We start from the raw sequence: 20,925 nt of genomic DNA, 5'->3' as shown, positions 1-20,925 counted from the left end.
TTTTCCCTTTCCTTGACAGCTCTCAAAAATTTAATGTTCTGTTGAGTATTTTTTTTCTTCCCTCACCTCCCAACAGCTAACTCTGTCCGTGTGAAAGTTCAAATGTCGCCCTTGGGGTGTGGTGTGGCTCCTGTTAGGTGAAGGAATTTGAAATTTTCAGCATGTGCAGCTTGAATTTCACATCTACATTCCAGTTCTCCATTCTTGTAATCCATTAAGTTACTCTTGGTTATGTGACATTTCCATACAAATTTATACAATTCACTCCAATAAATCAAACTGTGTAGCAAGTTCCTGATTCATCCGTAGAATTTGTGACATTTTAGTTTGAATTTGAGGAATGGCAGAGCCTTAATGGCCCCTGTGGAAAATTGCAGTTCCACCCGTCACTCTGCAATGTTCTAAAGTCAAAGGTGTGGAAATCAATATTCAATCGAAATTCTCGCCATCTTGTTCTTTGTTATTGTTTTCACACTTTTGGAATATGCTGCACAGCTATTTCAGTACTTTTGAATTTTTGGCCCAAATTTTTTTCACAGTCTCTCTAAAGCACTGAAATTTTAAAATGATCATCCTCGTTTTCAAATCCTTCTCCACCTTGATCTCTGCCAATTTCTGGAGATACACATGCTCCTTCAATTTTGACCATATGGGCATCCCCAGTTCTCATTGCTGCGCCATTGGCAAACTACTGCCCTTAGCCTCTCTAACCATTGTTCTTAAGGCATGTAGTTCAAAAGCCAAAGAAATTATTTTCTAGTATTTTAGCTGGAGGCAGAGATAGTAGGAACTGCCGCTGCTGGAGTCTGAGGTAACAAGATGTGGAGCTGGACGAACATAGCAGGCTAGGCAGCATCAGAGGAACAGGAAAGCTGACGTTTCAGGCCTGAGCCCTTCTTCAGAAATTGGAGAGGGGAGGGAGGCTCTAACATAAATAGAGAGAGGGGGAGGTCGTGATAGAAGGTGGATAGTGGAGCAGATAGGTGGTGAGATGAGGGACAGGCCAAGGAGATGGGGATGAAGCTAATAAAGGTAAGTGTAGGTAGGGAGTTGGGATGGGGTTAGGTCAATGAGGAGGGAGGGGTGGTTAGGTGGGAGGGAAGACGGACAGGTCAAGGAGGCAGGGATGAAGCCAGTAGAGATGAGTGTAGGTAGGAAGTGGGGGTGGGTGTTGGCCAGTGAGGTGAGAGGAGCAGATCGGTGGGAGAGAGGACAGACAGATCAAGGAAGCAGGGATGAGAGGCGGGGCTGGTTTTAGGATGAAGTCGGGGGTGGGGAGATTTTGAAGCTCGTAAAGTCCACATTAAGATCATTGGGTTGTTGGGCTCCAAGGCGGAATACGAAGTGCTGTTCCTCTAGTTTTCAGATGGCTCGAGGCACATTTGCTTCAACTGTAATGTAATTGGAGAAGGAAGATATGTTGGGATTTAGTAATTTCAACCCAATTCCCACTTTGGGGAAACTGGAGGAATTGGGTGTGACACTAGTCTTATGTCATGCTCAATGTTAGCCATCATTGAATTCTGTGTCAAGTAGGGTGCAAAAGAAACATGCCCATGCTTTCATGTGATTCCTATTCACTTACTACCATTTTGTACAGTTTTCCTCATGCAAATAATTTATTTGAGTTAGGCTGGCTCAGGTTCAAACTCCTGCATGCATTAACCAGTTTGTCTAAAATGACACTGGAATGTGAAGTGCAAATTCACCACAGTAGTACTGGGATCAAACACTGAGAAGAGGCTGCTTTATGCTTGATGGATTCGATGGAGCAGACAGAGAGGAACTATTCTTTGGCGTTGAGCCAGTCAACACAAAGTGGCATAAGATGAAAATTAGAACTGGGTCCTTCAGGGATGATGGTAGGAAGCACACCATCATCTAGAGAGCAGGACAAATCTGGAATTTTCTGTCTGATCCCAGAACAGTTGTTGAGGCTGGGAGTCAACTGGAAATTTCCCAACGGAAATGGATAGACATTTGTTTTGCAAAGTATCAGTCAAAGAGGGTTGATAGAGGTAGAATATATATGCATTGTGATCTATTGGACTGGCAGAACAGGCTCAAATGGCTGAAAGGCCAAGCCTTGTTCCCTTGTTTTTATTGGGCTGTTCAGTTGCGACTGAAAGATCACTGAGGTTTTATGTGCACCTGTAATTATAAGTAAATGCCACCCGCTCCACCATGAACTCCAGTTCCTAGCCGCAGACACCAATCTTTTCCCTGGCTGCTGACTAAGTTTAAGCCAGACTGTGTACAACTTTGATGTCAGGTTTGTCCCCAAGATGAACTTTTGACCACAAGTCCCTGCCATCACAAAGATCACTTCCTCTACCTCTGTGACAACACCTGACTCTGCACTTGCTTTAGCTCATCAGCTGCTGAATCCCTCTTTCATGTCTTTGTTAAAACATGATCTTGTCCATAATTATGCTGCCTGTGCCTTAACCAGATCTCGTTCACCCATTATCTCTGTACTTCATGATTTACTCTCGCTCCTGGTTGACCAATACATCCCTGAGTTTCATCCACCACTGGTAGCTGTCCCTTTAGCTGCCTAGGCTCTACATTTTGTAATTCCCTCTCTAAACCTACCTATCTTTGTGACATTTCTTCAAAGCTACCTCCTTAGCCAAGCAGATAGCCAAATGACCTAACAGTGTCTTCTGTGACCCAGTCAATGTTTTCTCTAGCTGGTGCTGTATGAACCTCCCAGGTTAATGCATGGCAGCAGAATCATTAAGTCATACAGCTAGGAAACAGACTCTTTGGTCCAACTTGACTCCCAAGCTTTCCAAACTAATCTAGTGCCATTTGCCTGCATTTGGCCATATACCTCTAAACTGTTCCTATTTGTGTACCTATCCAAATGTGGTTTACATGTTGTAACTGTACCTGCATCTACCACTTTATCTGGCAGTTCATTCTGCATACAAACTATCCTCTGTTTGGAAAAGATTGTTCCTCAAGTCACCTTTAAATCTTTCTCCTCTCAGCTTAAAAATATGCCCTCTAGTTTTGAACTACCCCCACCCTAGGGAAAAGACCTTTGCTATTCATCTTATCTATGCCCCTCATGAATTTATGAACCACCATAAAGTCACCCCTCAACTTCTTACTTCATAGTGTACAAGCCCCAGTCTATCTATCCAAGCTTATAACTCAAACCCTCCAGTCCCGGCAACACCCTGGTAAATTTTTTTGAACCCGCTCCAATTTAATAGCATCCTTCCTATAGCAGGGTGTCCAGATTTGGACATAGTGCTCCAAAAGTGGCCTCAACAACATCTTATACAACCTCAACATGACATCCCAACTCTTATACTCAATGAGAAAGGAAGGCAAGCATGCTAGGTGCCTCCTTAACCATCCTACCTGTGACACAACTTACAAAGAACTATGCACCTGAACTCCTAGGTCTCTCTATTCTACAACACTTACCAGGACCCTTCCATTAATTGTATAAGTCCTGCCCTTATATGTTTTATCAACATGCAATACCCAGCATTTATCCAAATTAAGCTCCATCTGCCAATCATCAGCCCATTGGTTCAATTGATCAAGATCCCTTTGTAATCTTAGATAACCTTCTGTTGACTGTACTGCCAATTTTGCGTCATCCACAAACTATGCCTCCCAAATGCTCATCCAAATCATTTATATAAATGGCAAAGAAAAGTGGATCCAGTGCTGATTCCTGGTGAACACAGCTGGTGACAGGCCTCCAGCCTGAAAAACACACATCCACTACTACCTACGGTCTCCTGCTGTCAATTTTCTATCCAATTGGTATGCTGTACTTGAATTCCATGTAACCTAACTAATTTATTAATTAGTCTACCATGTGGAATTTTGCCAAAGAATTCACTAAAATCCATGTCGACAATGTCTACCACTCTCCCATCAATCTTTTTGGTTAAATCCCCAAAAAGCTCAATCAAGTTTATGAGACACAATTTCCCTTGCACAAAACTTGCCACTATTTCTAAGCAGTGCTTAGCTGCCGCAAGCAGAAACTCTAGCTATCAGCAAGATTATCAGCATAAGTGGAGCTTGCTAGGTGCTGGGCAGTTGTGCAACTCAAAGGGTGAGTGTCAAATGATGGTTGATATAATGCTTGTGAGGTAATTTGGGGTGTTTTCATAATGTTACGGATACTATGTAAATGTAAGACCTTGTTATTTTTGGAAAGCTCAAGCCCAAAATTCCGACAGAAAATAAGTTTGACAAGTAGTGTGCGGTTCAATCTGAAATGATTCACCTTTGCTTTTCCTAGATATTTCAGTGGCTCTCACACTTTGACTCCAGTAATCATATTGTTGTTCTATATCCTTTTCTCATTGAATGATGCAGACCAAACTGTCTTGAACTTTGAGAAAGCTATACAATTAGTTCCAATTTCTCTTGTTATTTTCTTACAGCTCTAAATTCTTTTAAATTGCATGCATTTGTCCATTTTCATGTTGAAAGTCATTATCGAATCCACTTACAGCACAATGATAGTGTATTCTAGAGCATAACAAGTTCCTAAGTTTTAAAAAGATCTCTGTGACATCAATTTTTTAACCAACTTTCTTGTATTTCCCCGGCTACCAACCCACCTGCCAATGTAAATGGTAAATTCTGATTTTCCCTATCATGACCTCAAGTAATTTTGATTATCTCAAAATGAAACCAGCCCTCAATTTTGCCTTTCTAAGAAAAACAATAGCAGCATGCCTATGTTGCCCTCATCACTCAAGTCCCTCATCCCTGGTACCATTCTGCTCATTACTTTCTGTTGGTTTTAATATTTTTCCTGTAATATTATGGTGAAAGTTTTTTTTGTCCTGAAAGAGGTGGGAGTGATAGCCCTCGACATCAAGGTCACATTCAACTGAGTGTGGCAATGAGGAGCCCCAGCAAAACTGGAATCAATGGGAATTGGGGGAAATGTCTCTGCTAGTTGGAGACATACCTGACAGACAGGAAGATAGTCGTAGTTGTTGGAGGTCAGTCATCTCAGTTCAGCATATCTCAGCTCGAGTTCCTTAGCATAGTGCCCCAGATGCAAACATCTTCAGCTGCTTTATCAATGATCTTCCCTCCACCATAAGGTCAGAAATGGGGATATTCGCCAATGGTTGCCCAATTTTCAGCACTACTCATGACTCCTCACATACTAAAGCAGTCCATGTTCAAAAGGAACAAGATCTGGACAATATCCAGGCTTGGGCTGAAAAGTGCAAGTAACATTCATGCCACACAAATGCCAGGCAGTAACCATCTCTAATACAGACAATCTAACCACTTCCTGTTGATGTACAATGGTGTTAACATCACTAAATCATCTACTTGAACATCCTTGGGTTTACAATTGACCAGAAACTCAGCTGGACTCAACACTTAAATACAGTGGCCATAAGAGCAGGTCAGAAGCTATGAATACTGTGACATGTAACTCAGCTCCTGACTCACCAAAGTTTGTCCACCATTTATAAGGTGCAAGTCAGAATTGTGATGGAATACTCCCTTCTTATCTGGATGGGTGCAGCTCCCACAAAACTCAACAAAACCTGACACCATCCAGAGCAAACCAGCCTGCTTGATTGGCACCACATGCACAAACATCCGCTCCCTCCACCACTGGCAATCAGCCTCAGCAATATGTATGATCTACAGACACACTGCAGAATTTCACCAAAGATCTGCAGAATTTCACCAAAGATCCTCAGACAGCACCTTCCAAACCCACAATAACAAAGTGTAGAGCTGGATGAACACAGCAGGCCAAGCAGCATGTTGCTTGGCCTGCTATGTTCATCCAGCTCCATACTTTCTTATATTGGATTCTCCAGCATCTGCAGTTCCCATTATCTCTGATCACAATTTTAACCTTCCAAACCCACAACCACTTTCGTCTAGAAACACAAAGGCAGCAGATATGTGGATCTGTAAGTTCCCCTCCAAGCCACTCACCATTCTGACTTGAAAACATAGTGCCGTTCTTTCACTGTCACTTGGTCAAAATCCTGGAATTCCCTCCCTGAGGGCATTGTGGATCTACACAGGGACTGCAGCGGTTCAAGAAGGTAGCTCACCATCACCTTCTCAAGGGTTACTTGTGATGTGTGATGCCCACATCTCAGGAGTAAATTTAAAAAAGATTTTGCATTAATAGAGTAACTTTCATGAACACAAAGCAACCCAGAGCATTTTATAGCCAACTGAAAACTTCATGCTACTGATACAGTGCCTTAAAGCCAACAAGTTTGGAAATGAGATCATATAAGATTTCAGACCTTGCTGGTTTTTAATCCAATTGGTGTAGATGGGTGGGTGAGCCAGATCAAGGTGGAGGTGGGGTCGTGGTCAAAGTTACCTTGGACTACTGGGAGCAGGGCAAAAATTGGACTGCCAAAGGACTGCCAGTATCTTTCTCCATCAGAGAGATAATTGGTTATATATAGCTTGAAGGTAACCACTTAAAAGCCTGGGATAAAGCAAGTAGGTAGGCCTCCATGAACTATGACAGCTAGTTCAGGGATTAGACCCTATGATGTTCTGTATTACACTAGTCATTTAATACCTTATGTACTACGTTGCTTAGAGTCATAGGGTTATAGTGTCATATAGCATAGAAACAGACCGTTTGGTTCAACTTGTCCATGCCGACCAGATATCCCAACTTGTCCCATTTGCCTGCGTTTGGTCCATATCCCTCTAAAATTTTTTCCTATTCATGTATGTATCCAACAGTATGTTAAATGTTGGAAATACACCTGCTTCTACCAGTTCCTCTGGCAGCTCATTCTGTGCAGGCGTCACCAATCGTATGAGCTTAACCAACCTAGTCCGTCATGCTTTGAAACATTGAAAGCAGCATAACTGTTGGGAAACAGTGTGTGCTTCCCACAACTACTGAACTTTGAGACCTTTATTGAGATCTTTCCTATACAAAGTTAAGCATTTTTATCAGGACTAAATGTGATACTGCCATTAAGAGATTAATTCTGTCCTGTTTCTCTCCCAATGGAGTGTTGTCACACTTGAGCTGAAATGCCTACTTCAGACAGGCAGCTCATAAACAGCTTTGGGTGTTTTTATAAAAGTAAAATGAATCATAAGTGGGTGGAGTCAGGCTCACACAGACCCAAAAGGATTTTGGTTTCCATTTGGTAGTTTTTGCTGGCTATTGAAGCTGAAAGCTTGAGTTCCCTGCTACTAGAGTGAAATCTGAGAAAGAGAGGTTTCCTCTTAAAAATCAAAAGGGGCAGTTAGTTTATTTTGGTGCTTCTTTCTACTGGACTGGACAGAGACAACACGTGAGAATTATAACTATGTGGCTGAATTGCCTTCGCCAAGAGCATGTTTGCGGGATGCTATCTGTATTGGAACAGTTGATGATTAATGGATGAATAATACATTATCTTGTTTAGGATTTCAGCAGATTTGTTATGCCAATTCATCTTTTTTTTCACTTTTAACTCATTCATGGGATGAGGACATCACTGGCTAGGCCAACGTTTATCATCCATTACTAATTGCCCAGAGGGCAGTTAAGAGTCACCTTGCTGAGACCTGGAGTCACATGTAGGTCAAACCAAGTAAGGATTGCAGTTTCCTTCCCTAAAAGATATCAGTGAAGCTGTTGGATTTATCCAACAATCAGTAATGGATTCATGGTCAAGATTAGGCTCTTAATTCCAGATATTTATTGAATTCAAATTCCACCATCTGCCATAGCAGGATTTAAACCTGGATCACCAGAACATTATCTGGGTCTATGATATACCAGTTTAGTGATAATATCACTAAGCAATTGCTTAGTATTTTAATTGCCTTGTGTTTTAACTGTGTTACATGAATAAAGTGTGTTGTGATTAAAGCTTAGTGATGGACCAATTGGATCATATCTGGAAAAAATTGTCTTACTGTAGCCTTTTAAAAAATATAAAAGTTAGGTTCTAGGCTATTTCCATCGTTTACTTTGGGAGGGGTCTACCCTGACCCATAACATTGAAGAAAGGAGGCTGAATAAAAGGACTTTGAGATGGGCCTTGAAAGTCTAGAAAGCCAGATATGTGTGTCCATCAATATTCTTGAGGCTTGGCAAGCAGAAATAAACTGTAGCTAACAACCAAGCAACTGCCTATTATTTGATCAGACATAAATTCTGCTGAAGACTATTGGAAACTGAGGATGCAAATCTAAGGCTAGCATGCACTGATTTTAACTGTATAAAAGCCTGTGAGTTTTGCATTTGGTTATTATGGTTAAGAGAGAGAAGTTGTCTGGTCAGTCACTGAAACAGGCAACTAAACATGGGCCTGGCCAGTGATGGGTGAATTGTTCCCTTCCAGGGGTTGATGGTTTATGTTTTACAGGACATTATATTCCTTGCACCCATACCTTCTGCACCAGCAGAAAAAACTGGTCATAGCCTGCCTGCCCAAAATCCGGTTATTTTGTGAACGTGTTAAATAGAGCATCCTCAATTGTTCCAGAGTGGGATTTTAATTGTGTAAGGCAATGGATATGAATAAACACAGCCACAGAGTGCAGCATCATGCATTTCAGGACATCTGAAGTTAGGCAGTTACAGCTGGAGCAAGTAGCTGATAAACAACAGTCTCCTGATGGAGATGTAAGTGTCTTCTTTAGTAATTAGTTAATTAGGTTGTAATATTTAGTAATGGTGTTGGCTTAGCATCATCACCACTTTACCACACTAACCTTGGAGATATAGATTAGTAGAAAAGCATGTCCAGAAAGTCAGGAGAACCCACATGAAATGCCAAACAACAATGGAAGATTCAAACCTGGTCTTATTGTCCAATCTGCACTTCTTAAAACAAACATACAATCATCTGCAGAATCGTTGAATTAACAAAAGGGAAGACAACCTATCTAAGAAAGATACACCTCCAAGTGACCAGGAGAAAGTATGAGAACAACACACTGCTACACGGATAGTAGAGGGTCAGCACCTCAAAATGCATGCCGGATCATGACCTGAGTTTTTTGAAAGGGAGAACTGTGCATAAACATAAAGACAGCAGCAGTTGTGGTGAAGCTGAGACATATCACTGAGACTAAATCCAGTAAGTGAAATGGAGCAGAGTCCAACCTACATCTAAACTGGATCATCAGCAAGACCAGAAATATTTCAAATCAAAGAAACAACACCAACATGAGACACAACATCAAGCCCAGCTCTTTGAATATGCACGATATCACCTCTGACTGATCAAGATAGAAGTGAGCAATAACAAACCTATGAAATGGAGAAACTACATGCTACTGCTTAAGCCACACCACAATAATATTTTTAGAAAAGTATTATGATTGAGACGGGATTGATTCCTTTCCTCATCCCAACCCACCGATGACCACACCAAACTTTGATTTAAAAAAATGAAATATTGCGAATCATATTTACATAATATATAGTAGTATCAGAAACAAATCTGACAAGTTCCTTAAGTTACCAAATGTAGAACTGATTTATTGCAAATGAAATCTTACTCAGGTAATAATGCAAAAAATATTAACAGAAGGTTTAAAATGTGCATTATATCCAGTTACCCTTCTTGAAAAAGCCATACCCGCACAACCTCCTACAAGACTGGAGGAAAAAAACTCCGCAGATTGTTATTTAAAAAAATACTTTGACCAAGTAACAGTCAAATTCAGAAAATAAAGAAGAATTATTCACAAATTGTTGGTCTGTAGCCGTAGTAATTTTCCATGCAAGCTATTGACTTTGGAGTTTCTATCTTGATCAGTTATGGCTAGTTGATATTGTTTCAGACATTTCTTTTAAGAACCCTCACAGCTTCTGATGAGATGAATTTCAGAGAAAGAGAGAGAAAGCCTTTGCGGCAAGTTTTCTGTAGCCGTGTTCAAAGTCAATATGTCTTACACACAAATTGGTTCACGTGAATAATGTTATTTGCACGTGGAACCTTTTTGCTTCTTTTGCCAATATCTTCTGCATTGAGAAGTGATTTTCAAAAAGCTCAAAATATGCATATTCGGTTGATATTATGAATTAATACTTGAGATCACAGACTGTCATAACAAGAGAAAGCAAACAAGATTTTCTGGGTGAGTGATAATGGGAACTGCAGATGCTGGAGAATCCAAGATAATGAAATGTGAGGCTGGATGAACACAGCAGGCCCAGCAGCATCTCAGGAGCACAAAAGCTGACGTTTCGGGCCTAGACCCTTCATCAGAGTGGGGGATGGGGTGAAGGGTTCTAGAATAAATAGGGAGAGAGGGGAAGGCGGACCGAAGATGGAGAGAAAAGAAGACAGGTAGAGACGAGAGTATAGGTGGGGAGGTAGGGAGGGGATAGGTCAGTCCAGGGAAGACGGACAGGTCAAGGAGGTGGGATGAGGTTAGTAGGTAGGAGATGGAGGTGCGGCTTGGGGTGGGAGGAAGGGATGGGTGAGACGAAGAACAGGTTAGGGAGGCAGAGACAGGTTGGACAGGTTTTGGGATGCAGTGGGTGGGGGGGAAGAGCTGGGCTGGTTGTGTGGTGCAGTGGAGGGAGGGGACGAACTGGGCTGGTTTTGGGATGCGGTGGGAGAAGGGGAGATTTTGAAGCTGGTGAAGTCCACATTGATACCATTGGGCTGCAGGGTTCCCAAGCGGAATATGAGTTGCTGTTCCTGCAACCTTCGGGTGGCATCATTGTGGCAGTGCAGGAGGCCCATGATGGACATGGACATCCCCTCCTCACACCTCAAGCCGCATCTCCATTTCCCACCTACTAACCTCATCCCGCCTCGTTGAACTGTCCGTCCTCCCCGGACTGACCTATCACTTCCCCACCTATATTCTCCTCTCCACCTATCTTCTCCTCTATCCATCTTCGGTCCGCCATCCCGTCTCTCCCTATTTATTTCAGAACCGTCTCCCCATCCCCCTCTCTGATGAAGGGTCTGGGCCCAAAACATCAGCTTTTGTGCTCCTGAGATGCTGCGTGGCCTGCTGTGTTCATCCAGCTTCACACTTTGTTATCTTAGTCATAGTACTGAGTTTGGGCTGAAATCTGTTTAGTTTTTCTTTATATTCCAGGCGACAGACAAATGGGAAAAAATAAATGACATGCCTTCCCCGCTAAAAGCCTTTGTTCGTGCACACTTCCAAATGGAGAGAAAAATATAATTGTCAAAGGGTCAAAACAAATTCCTCTTCTCAATAAGTAGGTTTCTGAAGATCAAGGAAAATTGGTAAAAGTGAGAATGCAAGAATGGAGCTGAATTTAATAGATGAAACTTGGTAACAACAGTAGTATGGATGAATTAATCACATAATTGAAACATGGAGAAATAAATCAAGTGAATGAGACACGATCAAAGTACAATTAATCAGAAGTGGGTAGAGAAGGAATAAATAGCATGAATTAGAAGTACTCTTAACTAGAATTAATAAAACAGACTTTATAAGTGGAAGTTTTTAAAACTTAAAAAGTTTTGAAAAAAGAAGTTAATGAGGCCTATCTTAAAATGAAATATGTTTGATTGTAGAAGTGTGAACCAGCACTCCATGTGGGATGGGATTGCTCATCCAGTATGATTTAATTAATGACCAGATGGGATAAGTATTTGTAAGCAGCAGGAACTGCATTTCCAGTGCAGAGCACAAGTTAAAATCTTCAAACAGAAGAAATTCTCACGCTCCCATTGGTAATGTCAGCTTTGATTCTTGCGCACTTTAGAAAGAATTTAAAAAGCCATTTTCTTGAGCTATCTTTTCAGCAAATTGCCTGTTAAGTGCAACTATCTGATTCAATATCATGTCCCAATCTAAAGGAGAAGAAATGCTGTCGGTTTCAGATGGATACCAAGCATAAGTGCAAAAAGAGCAATAACAATTGGAACTCAGAGATAAATAAACAACAAATAATGAAAAAGGCCAATGCAGTTCCTCTTTCACAATTCCTGATAATCACACATTGCCACAAGAATGAAGTTCATAGAATCCCTACAGTGTGGGTACAGAACATTCGGCCCAACAAGTCCACTCCACCCCTCTGAAAAGCATCCACCCAGACCCAAATCCCTACCATTTACCTGTAACCCTGCATTCCCCATGTCTAATCCACCTAATTTACACACCCCTGGACATTACAGGCAATTTAGCATGGCCAATCCACCTAGCCTGCTCATCTTTGGACTGTGGGAGGAAACCAGAGCACCTGGCAGAAACCCGTGCAGAATCTCCACACAGTTAGTCAACCAAGGGTGAAATCACACTTGGATCTCTGGTGCTATGAGGCAGCAGTGCTAGCCACTGAGCCACCGTGTTGCCATCAAAACCAGCAATAAAAGGGAAGACTTGTACTGAAGGATCATTTTGGATTTGCCATCTTCTGGAAAAACGTAAGAAATCATTTGCAGATTGCCCTTAAATTGTTGGCAAATTGTCGTAATCAATCTCTATCAATGAGTCTCCAGCAGACTTAGACAGAAAACAGCTTTTTGACCCAAGAGCACAAATTCACTTGTTTCCCCCAAATATGATACATTTATCGCACCTCATGTCAGACTTGGGACATACTCATCTGAGTCATCAGTTATCTTAAAACACCAAGGTGCAATGTCACTGCTGCAGACCTCCCTGGATACTATCTTACATTTCAAGAGGATTTGAGCTTAAAGGTAACTTTACATCAACTGAAAGCAGATTCTGCTGTCCATTCTACCTAGATACCATCTCCTCTTCCGTTTTATTGAAAGCACTATGGTTTTGAATCTTCTAGATGACAGATGCACAGGAAATACATTCAGCACACTCTCAACCAGCACTCACTTAAACATAAGGAAGTGCGCACGAACAAAGGCTAAGAGAACAAAGATTCATAGGCAGGCAAAGACAATTTAGCCTATTACATACATTTCCCTTACCTACCATCAAGGAACGAGAATAGGCCACTTGGCCCTTTGAGTCTGCACCACAATTCAATAAGATCATAGTTGATCTGACCTTAAGCTCAACTCAACATTCTTGGATATCCTAGATAATATTTTATTTCCCTTAGCAATTAAGAATCTGTCTACCTCTGCCTAAAAGATATGTGAAGGTTTTGCATCCACTGCCTTTTGTCTGCTGGATATATAGCCCCTTGTAATCTTTGGACATTATTGCATTGCTCTTTAAGTGAGCTTGGTGTACTCAAATTGTCTTCTGCATTTCCCAAATTCTGATGGTGGCTAAATTTCAAAGAGTGATTCAATAGCTCAATCACCCTTTGGGACATTGTGAGGTTGTGAAGGGAACGACATTCACACAAGATAACAAAGTGTGGAGCTGGATGAACACAGCAGGCCAAGCAGCATCTTAGGAGCACAAAAGCTGACGTTTCGGGCCTAGGCCCTTCATCAGAGAGATCTCTGATGAAGGGACTAGGCCCGAAACATCAGCTTTTGTGCTCCTGAGATGCTGCTTGGCCTGCTGTGTTCATCCAGCTCCACACTTTGTTATCTTGGATTCTCCAGTATCTGCAGTTCCCATTATCACTGACATTCACACAAGTCTTTATTTCTCCTTGATTCAGGTCTGCTGATTTGATATTTATTCACTTCAGTAAAATATTTTTTTCTTTCATGGACACGGTCTTCACTGGCTGGGCCTGCATTTATTGCCCTCCTTCACTGCCTTGAGAACATGGTGCTTTCTTCCACTGCTGCAGTGCATGTGCTGCTTGTAGACCCACAGGCCATTAGAGAGGCAGTTCCAGGATTTTGACTCAGTGAAAATGAAGGATTGGTGAAATGTTTCAAAGTTAGGATGACGAGTGACTTGGAGCGGAACTTGGAGGTGATGATGTCCTCCTGTATATGCTGCCCTTGCTCTTTCACATGGTAATGGCCATGTGTTTGGAAGGTTATGTCAAGAGAGTTAAATAAAAAATTAAAGAAATAGTTTGAATTCATTGAGAGGATTCATAATGAATCCTCTCAATTCTGTTGATCAATTTATTTATGTATTTATGTCCTCCAGGTTTGATCTCCCTTACAAATGATACAGCTTATAACTTATTGAATCATTACATTATATAAAAGATTTATATCACACTTCTGCTTTGACCTTTTGTTATCGAGAGGAACGCATTTTTGTCTGATGGGACTTTTATTTTGTCATCTTAATTCAGTCAAGTGACATCAGGCTGTTGAGATTTGGACTTAAACTTATGATTCTTTGCTTTGGAGCTAATTGCTGAGCCTCCTTGATTGACATAGCTTGATCTCAATGTAGTGTAACTCACTATTCAAGTCAAAAGCTGCATTTGGACTCTTTATTGAAGAGTGTGTGAGAAGGCGCATAAGCAACTGAAGCTGTAGTGAGCCAAAACTTGGGAAGGAGTAATCCACAAGGAAGGATTGAACATTCATCCGAAATGATAAAATATCATGCACTTTAGAGTGGCAAGGGCCGGATCCTGAATGGTAGCTCCGCTAATTTAAAAATGGATTATTTCAATCACACTTGATGGACGTGTATGTAATTGCAAAAACATTTTCAATAGTTATTATAGAGCCAGTTTGATTCCAGCCTTAGACGACTGTATATGTGGAGTTTGCATTTTCTCCTTTGACTATGTGGGTTCTGCCAGGTTCACTGGTTTCCTCCCATGGTCCAAAGATGTGTAGTTAGATGAATTGGCTATGCTAAATTGCCCCATAGTGTCCAGGGATATGCAAGCTAGATGGATTAGCCATAGTAAAGGTTACATAGAATTGGGCAAACTGAGTCTGGGTGGGATGCTCTTCAGAGGGTCGGTGTAAATCTGACAGCTGACTGGCCTCTTTCTGCACTGTAAGGATTCTATGACATCATTGTCTGTGAAACAGCAAGAATCTATATAAATATGTTACTGAACAGAAACTGTTGATGGCACTCAACAATACATCAGTCTGAGGATAAGGTTTTGGTTATAAAGCACACCAAGCTCCTGCACTAATTCTTCAGTTAGACTGTCACAGATCTTAGGGATACTTGGATCAACTGATGGTGAATGAAGCTACACTCGTTACTGCCTGTTTCACGTTGCAGCTGTAGTTGGGGTCCATCTCATTTTGCATGTTATTGTCTTCAACTTCTTAAACAAAAGACATTTCTCCCTTTTCTAATTTTATCTTAAACGCCTTCAAATAAAATACTGCAGCTGCAGTTTTCTCTGTCATTATCCTGAAAACTGTTCTGTGACCTATAACTAAACCTGGACACAAACAAATCTCCACCCTTCATGGTTGAAATTGAATTGGTTCATTGATTTACTTTCTTTATCATCCCATTTCTGTTTCTTTTTTAATTTGTAAACACCCCAAATGTAGGTTATGGCCTAGTGGTATTATTGCTGAACTGTTAATCGAGAGACCCAGGTAATGCTCCCGGGAGGTAGGCTAAAATTTCCTCAACTGCCTTGCTCAGTATTCTAGGATTGATCTTATCCAATCCTGCAGGTTTGTCTACCTTAATGCTTTTCAAAACACCCACCAACTTTTTGCATATTGACATATCCCAGAATATCAACGTACAACTCCCAAGACTTGTTAATCCCCCCATCGTGTCTGTTGTGAATATTAATGCAAAGTATTTGCTAAGGACCTCACTCACTTCCTCTGGCTCCACACGAAAATTTATTCTTGAGTGGATCCACCCGTTCCCTAGCTACCATCTTACCATTTATGTGTGCAGCAAATGCTGTGGGATTTTCCTTAACCCTGTTTTCCCAAGACATTTCATTGCTCTTATTGCCCTCCTTATTCCTTCTTGAGCTCATTCTTGCTATCATTGTATTCTTCGAGGGCTCTGCCTGCCTTCAGGTTCCTAAACCTTATGTATGCCTCCTTTTTCTTTTTGACTAAACTGTCAATTTCTCTTGTCATCCAAGGTTCTTGAATTTTGCCTTCCTCCCTTCATTTTCACAGGAATGTGCTAGTCCTGAATTCTAAATCGACTGACCTTTAAAAGATTTCCACTTGCTAGATGTAGAATTGCCCTCAAACAGCCACTCCTAATCTAAATTCTGCTGTTCCCACCTAACATTGTGGTAGTTAGCGGTCATCCAGACAGCTCATTTTCTTATCATAAATACCTTAAAATTTACAGAATTTTAGCCACTATTCTTGAAATGCTCCCCCACTAAGACACCAATCACCTGGTTGTGCTTATTCCCTAGTATCCGATCTTGCATGATCCCTTCCCTTGTTGGACTACTTGCATATTGATTGCAAAAAATCATCCTGGATACACCTAGCAAAATTCCCCTCCCATCCAAGCCTCTGGCACAAAGCAAATCCAAGTCAATACAGGGGAAGTTAAAACCATCCACCACAACAACCCTGTTGTTTTCACATTTTTCCATAATCTGTCCACATATCTGTACCTCTATCTTCTACTGGCTGCTCGGAGACCCGTAGTATAATCTCACCAAAGTGATTGCACTGTCCTTATTCCTGAGCCCTATCCATGCGGCCTTACCGGATGGGCCTTCCGAGTTATTCTCCCTTACTACAGCTGTGATAATCTCCTGAATCAGTACTGCAACACCCTCACCTCTTTTACATCCCTCCTTACCTTGCCAGCAACATCCAAATCCTGGTAAAATGGCCAGTCTTGTCTGTCTCTCAACCAAGTCACAGTAATAGCTACCATATCATAGTTATATTTATTAATCCAAGCTCTAAGATCATTTGCCTTACTTGAGTTGCTCCTTGCATTAAAGCAAATACAGACAGCCAGTCTGCTGTGTTCACTAACTTCTCCCTGTTTGTTCTTCTTTTAAATATTACTGGCCTCAGTTTCTGACTCGGCCTCGTCATTTTAATTGCTGACCTACTGCTCTGGTTTCCACACACCTACCACACTAGTTTAAACCTTTTTGGATGGCAATAGCAAGCCTTCCTGCCAAGATATCAGTGCCCCTCCAGTTTAGGTGCGATCTATCCTTCTTGTACAAGTTCTGCCTGCCCCAGCAGACATCCCATTGTTTCACATACCTGAAGCCCTCCCTTCTGCACCAGCTCTTTAGCCACATTTTTAATTGTACTAGCTTCCTGTTCCTAGCCTCAGTGGCACCTGGAACAAGAAGTAATCCCAAGATTACAAGCCTAGTGGTCCTGCTTTTCAACTTCCTACCTAATTTTCTGAATTGCCATTGGTACAAATTTGGACCACAACCTCTGGCTACTGATCCTCCCCCTTCAAAGTGTCCTGTGCCCTCTCAGAGACATCCTTGACCATGGCACTAGGGATCTAACTCACCATCCTGGAGTCTTGTCTGTGACTGCAGAAACACTTCACAGAATCCCTACAGTGTGAAAGCAGGCCATTCAGCCCATCCCTAATCTCTGAAAAGCATTCCACCCAGACCCACCCAATACCTGTAACCCTGCATTTTCCCATGGCTAGCCCACTTAGCCTGCACATCCCTGGAAATTACTGTCAATTTAGCATGGCCAATTGACCAGCACATCTTCGAACTATGGGAGCAAACTGAAGCACCCAAAGAAAACACATGCTGACACAGACAGAATGTGCAAACTCCACTCAATTGCCCAAGACTGGAATCGAACCCAGGTCCTTGGTGCTGTGAGGCAGCAGTGCTAACCACTGAGCCACCGTGCCAGCCTCAGGTGACTGTCTTGTGGGGCTTGGATATTCTCCCTACATGTGCATGGGTTTCCTCCAGGTGCTCCAGTTTCCTCCAAAAGTCCAAAGATGTGCAGTTTAGGTGGATTGGCCATGCTAAATTGCCCACAGTATCCAGGGATGTGCATGGTAGGTGAGTTAGCCATATGAAATGCGGGGTTGCAAAGATAGGATAGGGGTGTGGGATGCTCTTCAGAGGCCAATGTAGATTTGATGGACTGAATGACCTGATTCTGCTCTGTAGGGATTCTATGAAATTTATTCTTGGGGCTGACTGTAGAACCATTTAAAAGAGAAGAAAGGAGGCAGCGTGGGGACTCACTCGTTAACGTTGCTGTCTCACAGCATCAGTGACTCAGGTTTGATATACCTATTTGTGCCACTGACTATAGAGTCACCTGTCACTACTACTCGCTTACACAACAACCCTCACTGCAGTTCAACAGTGCGAGTTGTGGTGCCGCTGATCTGACTGCTGCTGCTGCCGCCTTTCCCTGAATCCAAAACAGTACACCTGTTTGAGAAGGGAATGGCCACAGGGGCCTCCAATACTGCCTGCCTATGCTTACTCAGCTTCTTGATGGTCAGTCAATTCCTCTCTATCTGTGTAGCCCTTATTGGCGTGTGACCAGTTCACTAATTGTGCTATAAATGACATTCTCAGCCTCATGGATGTTCCATGGTGAGTCCATCTGCAGCTCCAGGTGGTCCATGCAGCAAATCAGGAGTTGCAGCTGAACACACATCCTGCTTACATAGTCACCGCGGTTACCAGAAGTGTCCCTGACTTCCAACATATTACAGGAGGACCATTCCACAGGGCTGAGCTCTCCTGCTATTTCAAAGCTAACTGATCAAATCAATCTAATCAATAACAGACAATAATCCAGAAACTGATCTCACAACCTTACGTACTCATCACCAACTCAGGTCTCTCACTCACGCTCTCTAATCCTAGCGCACGACAACAACAAAACATTTGCAAAAACTTAATCACTCTCCAGGCGATAGTCACTGCCAGTGATAATGGGAACTGCAGATGCTGGAGAATCAAGGTAACAAAATGTGGAGCTGGATGAGCACAGCAGGCCAAGCAGCATCTCATGAGCACAAAAGCTGACGTTTCGGGCCTAGTCCCTTCATCAGAGAGGGGGATGGGGAGAGGGAACTGGAATAAATAGGGAGAGAGGGGAGGCGGACTGAAGATGGAGAGAAAGCAAGATAGGTAGAGAGGAGAGTATAGAGAGGAGGTAGGGAGGGGATAGGTCAGTCCAGGGATAATGGACAGGTCAGGGAGGCAGGTTGAGGTGGTAGGTAGGAAATGGAGGTGTTGCTTGATGTGGGAGGAAGGGATGGGTGAGAGGAAGAAGAGGTTAGGGAAGCAGAGACAGGCTGGGCTGGTTTTGGGATGCAGTGGGGGGAGGGGAACGAGCTGGGCTGGTTTTGTGAACATTGATGACTGTATCGGCGCCGCCTCTTGCTCCCCAGAGGAACCCGAACAGTTCATCCGCTTTACCAACACCTTCCACCCCAACCACAAGTTCACCTGGGCCATCTCCAACACATCCCTCACCTTCCTGAACCTCTCAGTCTCCATCTCAGGTAACCAGCTAGAAACTGATGTCCATTTCAAGCTCACTGACTCCCATAGCTACCTAGAATACACCTCCTCCCACCCACCCTCCTGCAAAAATTCCAACCCCTATTCCCAATTCCTCCACCTCCGCCGCATCTGCTCCCACGATGAGGCATTCCACTCCCGCACATCCCAGATGTCCACGTTCTTCAAGGACCGCAACTTTCCCCCCGCAATGGTCGAGAACGCCCTTGACCGCGTCTCCCGCATTTCCCGCAACACATCCCTCACACCCTGCCCCCGCCGCAACCGCCCCCAGAGGATCCCCCTCATTCTCACATACCACCCCACCAACCTCCGGATACAACGTATCCTTCACCGACACTTCCACCATCTACAATCCAACCCCACCACCCAAGACATTTTTCCATCCCCACCCTTGTCTGCCTTCCGGAGAGACCACTCTCTTCGCGACTCCCTTGTCCGCTCCAACCCCACCACACCCGGCAATTTCCCCTGCAACCGCAGCAAGTGCTACACTTGCCCCCACAGCTCCTCCCTCACCCCTATCCCAGGCCCCAAGATGACCTTCCATATCAAGCAGATGTTCACCTGCACATCTGCCAATGTGGTATAATGTATCCATTGCACCCGGTGTGGCTCCCTCTACATTGGGGAAACCAAGCGGAGGCTTGGGGACCGCTTTGCAGAACACCTACCCTCGGTTCGCAACAAACAACTGCACCTCCCAGTCGCGAACCATTTCAACTCCCCATCCCGTTCCTCAGACGACATGTCCATCATGGGCCTCCTGCAGTGCCACAATGGTTGCAGGAACAGCAACTCATATTCCACTTGGGAACCCTGCAGCCCAATGGTATCAATATGGACTTCATAAGCTTCAAAATCTCCCCTTCCCCCACTGCATCCCAAAACCGGCCCAGTTCCCAGTTCTTCCCCTCCCCCCTCTGCATCACAAAACCAGCCCAGCTCATCACCTCCTCCCACTGCATCCCAAAACCAGCCCAGCCTGTCTCTGCTTCCCTAACCTGTTCTTCCTCTCACCCATCCCTTCCTCCCACCCCAAGCCGCACCTCCATTTCCTACCTACCACCTCATCCCGCCTCCTTGACCTGTCCATCTTCCCTGGACTGACCTATCCCCTCCCTACCTATACTGTCCTTTCTTCCTATCTTGTTTTCTCTCCATCTTCGGTCCGCCTCCCACTGTCTCCCCATTTATTTCAGTTCCCTCTCCCCATCTCCCTCTCTGATGAAGGGCCTGGGCCCGAAACATCAGCTTTTGTGCTCCTGAGATGCTGCTTGGCGATAGTCAATGCCAACCTGATTCCTGAGTAGTCAAGCTCTGTCACCTTGTGAGCTGTGACATTATTTCTATTGGTCCGCTCCGAGATTCACTTCCATGTTTGCTCTGACTGACCTCGCTCCTCATGTATTTATCCTGCTGCTGCTGTTCACCCACTGTTTCATTCTCCATTATTCCATAGCTGTTGGACACACCTTGGTCTACATCCTGCTCCTCAGGTATTTATCCTGCTGCCACTGCTACAGTTCAGCCTAGGTTCACTCTCCTTTGCTCTATTGCCGCTGCTGGCACTGCTTGGACTGACATCTAAATTTTAGCATTCTAGAATTTCTTCAAAAGATGCTTGTTTTAAGGTTTTAACTCCTTTATGCATG

This window comes from Stegostoma tigrinum, chromosome 4 (assembly GCF_030684315.1).
Source record: "Stegostoma tigrinum isolate sSteTig4 chromosome 4, sSteTig4.hap1, whole genome shotgun sequence".
Taxonomy (NCBI): Eukaryota; Metazoa; Chordata; class Chondrichthyes; order Orectolobiformes; family Stegostomatidae; genus Stegostoma; species Stegostoma tigrinum.
Note: the sequence above shows the minus strand (reverse complement) of the source record.